We start from the raw sequence: 3,864 nt of genomic DNA, 5'->3' as shown, positions 1-3,864 counted from the left end.
TATACATGTTTTTATGAATATTCTTTAGATTATATACATTTTCTTTATGGATATTCCTTAGATTATATACATGTTTTTATGAATATTCTTTAGATTATATACATTTTCTTTATGGATATTCCTTAGATTATATACATGTTGTTATGGATAATCCTTAAATTATATACACATTCTCATGGATATTCCTTAAACTATATACACATTCTCATGGATATTCCTTAGATTATATACCTGTTCTTATGGATATTCTTTAGATTATATACGTGTTGTTATGGATATTCCTTAAATTATATACACATTCTCATGGATGTTCTTTAGATTATATACATGTTCCTATGGATATACTAATTTATATCTTCTTCATTTAAGTTTTTTCATCTCATCTCATATTGGTTATTTTCCGTCTACTCCTCAAATGTATCAACACACGTTTGTTTGCTTACGTTATTTAAAATAATTGGTTTTTGAAGTATCTACTGCATATTAAAAACCAATAAAAGCCAACATAACATGTTGATTTTTGTGACCGACTTTTAATGATGAAAATATGAAGTATATAATTTAGAAGAAGTTTCATCTGGTTAGTTAAATGTCCACAAGAAACTTTAATGATAATCGTAAGATACCTTTAAATGTGCTGAAAATGTCTAAGAACTACTGCTGTTCGAAACATTATACTGTGTTAGATTCACTACTATTCTGCTAAGTCAATTTTAATAGCATAAAAGTTGGAATATCATATGATATGTCGGGTAATACTGGAACTAACAAGTAATATATCTCGAGTAAATAAGTATATTTCGTAGGTCTCCATTTCCGTGGAAAAAGAGTAAATATACTAGCGTGGAAACTTTTAAATGCTACTCAACTGTTTTTTAAATTTCTTTGTTTATTTTAGCACGAAGCTACACAATAGACTTTTCGTGCTCGTCCACCACGGGTAATCGAACCCTGGATTTTAGCGTTGTATATCTCTAAACTTATTGTTGATTCTATGAGGGACCTATTTTTAATAGTAAAGGAAGAAACATACCTGTCACCTACAGATACCCAGAGTTTAAAACAATATTATTTTGTTCTACGTTGAATAAATTCTATGATATTTTTTATATCATTAGTAAAAATCTAATAATAATCGCGAATGAAATTTGATCTAAAGAAACTACTTCAACAGATAAAAATATTATCAGACATTTCGACATAACAGTCTGGTGAAAAATAGACGTCATTGGGATGTGATTCCAACAAAGACACTCTTTGCTGTTGACATGGTGAAATTCACACACTTAAACACGTAATTGTGAACAAATAAAATCTCGCACCGCTGTTATGTATGAAAATGTGTGAATTTATAAACAGATTGAAAAATTATGTATGTGGTATGTGAAAAAAAAACATGTTAACAGAATCATTTACATTAAGATAGTTTTATGATACTATAAAATTTTATGAATTAAAATTTTCAGAATACAATAACTCTTCGAAATGTATATATATTTACAATTAAACTTATTTGTATGTAGCATGGGTTCTGAAAAACATTATTATCGAATATTTTATAATACAATTGTGAGTGTGAAATCGCTTTTTTTCTGACAAAAATGGTACGAATTCACACTTTTATGGGTTTAGCTTTTGTATCAATACTTCACACTCATTAAAGTTTCAAATTACACTTTGCTTTAGAGAGTAATTCATAACGTGGATTTCACACTCGGTTTTTTTTCGGCGAAAATAAAATTAGAAAAGAAAGTAACCCTTACTCTGTAGAACATTAACAGATTTTTTTCATTTAACCTATATTTCACTACTGGGCTAGTTCAAAAACGGATTGATATGAAAATATAGCATTAGATTATTAAACTGGTTTCGATGTTCTATTTGCATGTTCTATAAGCACGTTACGACAGACTCGATATACATTAGATTATTAAACTGGTTTCGATGTTCTATTTGCATGTTCTATAAGCACGTTACGACAGACTCGAGAAATAAAACATTAAAAGCTGTTTACTAATCTAAAGTATATTTTCATATCAATCAGTTTTTGTACTAGCCCTCATGAAGCTACAATGGCAAAATGGAGGTTGAAATACATTAAAAAATTGAATTTTTATCGTTTTTAGGGTGATGGTAAATTTTTTCTGACTTTTTATCAAAATGTTTAAATTCCTCACGCTCGGTTTATCACGATGATTATTTAAGCCATATAAATAAATCATACCTGAGAAACCTACTTTGAGAATAAGACGAAAATATAATTGCATGAAATAAGTAGAAACCAAACTGTACTTAAAATTAACTTCTCACAATACTACAAACAACATTTGCCACATACATTTTCCGTATCTATTTGAACGTTAAATTAATCAAACAGATGTAAACTTCCTAAGCCTAACATTTTACCTGTTAACAGTGTATACGTCAAATAACGTTAGTCATGATAAAGTTTAAAGTTTAAACTCACAGAGGTAAGAATAATTTTGCACTAAATATACACGTGAAGAGACATCACGTTATTTACTTTAAGTTTTAACACACATAGTGAAGAATAATTTTGCACTAAATATACATGTGAAGAGACATCACGTTATTTACTTTAAGTTTTAAAACACATAGTGAAGAATAATTTTGCACTAAATATACATGTGAAGAGACATCACTTTATTTACTTTAAGTTTTAACACACATAGTGAAGAATAATTTTGCACTAAATATACATCACGTTATTTACTTTAAGTTTTAACACACACAGTGAATAATAATTCTGCACTAAATATACATATGAAGAGACATCACGTTATTTACTTTAAGTTTTAAAACACATAGTGAAGAATAATTTTGCACTAAATATACATCTGGAGAGACATTCGATTTAAAAACTCAACATATTGGACTGTAAGTGGAAATTAGAACAAAATGTTAAAGCTGTATGTTAGATCAATATAATAAAAAGCATACAGAATCTCTCTCTATATTAAATCTTTATTTACTCCAGAGTAGTTTCTTGGGTGTGCAAAAAATATTTTTCAAATTTTCAATGAAGTCGACAAACGGCTTCAAATAAATGTTTATATTTTACCTGACGATTCGGCTTAAGCATTTTTCAAGGGTATATGAACGTCACAGGTTACAAAACTGTAACCCATAGTCTCTTGAAAAGGCGTAAGCCGAAACTTCGGGTAGAATAAATAAATAAATATTTATCTGAAGTTGTTTGTCGACTTCATTGAAAATGGTTTCCATCCTTCAGTCAGCACTGAAAGTTTTGAAATTTCAATGTATGTAGTACGTTGTTATTTGCCATTATATTATGATTAGTTGATACAACGGTAACCACTAGAACAAATGATAATGTACATTTAAGGGAGAGAGGGGTGATGTCATGGCCTGGTTGTTAGTGTGCACAGCTTGTATTCTGGGGGTCATGGGTTCGAATCCTGTCATCTAACATGCTCGCTTGTTCAGCTGTGAAGAACACTTAAGGACCTATGATGTAAGATTTAACCAAGAATGTTTAAGAATATCATTTAAATTTAATTACTGTAACACATATTTTCATCCATCTCAGCGAAACTGAATGCAACTTTGAATTTTGAAATAAGGATCAGAATTACTGATCCATATCATGGACATTTTTCTCATTTATTTATTTTTTGGTGTTATAGTGTTTGAGCAGCTAAGCTCCAGAAAATTACGTCTGCAGAAAATGATTCAACCGACCCCCAGCTATTGCCCGTATAATATATATGTATGTACAACTTCCAACCGCCCCCCCCCCCCCCGTCCGTCACCACGCGTCGTCGTCGTCGTCGTAACGTTAACTACGTACGACGTACGTAACGTACGGTTACGTACGTTACG

At 30.2% G+C, this 3,864-nt stretch overlaps 1 protein-coding gene across 3 annotated transcripts in view; it reads left to right on the top strand.

Annotated features, from left to right (window-relative positions):
- The window catches only part of LOC106478041 (acetylcholine receptor subunit alpha-like 1), a 146,444-nt gene that overhangs the window by 104,472 nt on the left and 38,108 nt on the right, over nt 1-3,864 (top strand). The window lies entirely within an intron of this gene.

This window comes from Limulus polyphemus, unplaced genomic scaffold, assembly GCF_000517525.1.
Source record: "Limulus polyphemus unplaced genomic scaffold, Limulus_polyphemus-2.1.2 Scaffold175, whole genome shotgun sequence".
In the NCBI taxonomy this organism is placed as follows: domain Eukaryota; kingdom Metazoa; phylum Arthropoda; class Merostomata; order Xiphosura; family Limulidae; genus Limulus; species Limulus polyphemus.
The sequence above is the reverse complement of the archived record's forward strand: the minus strand, read 5'-3'. Positions and strand labels throughout refer to the sequence as shown.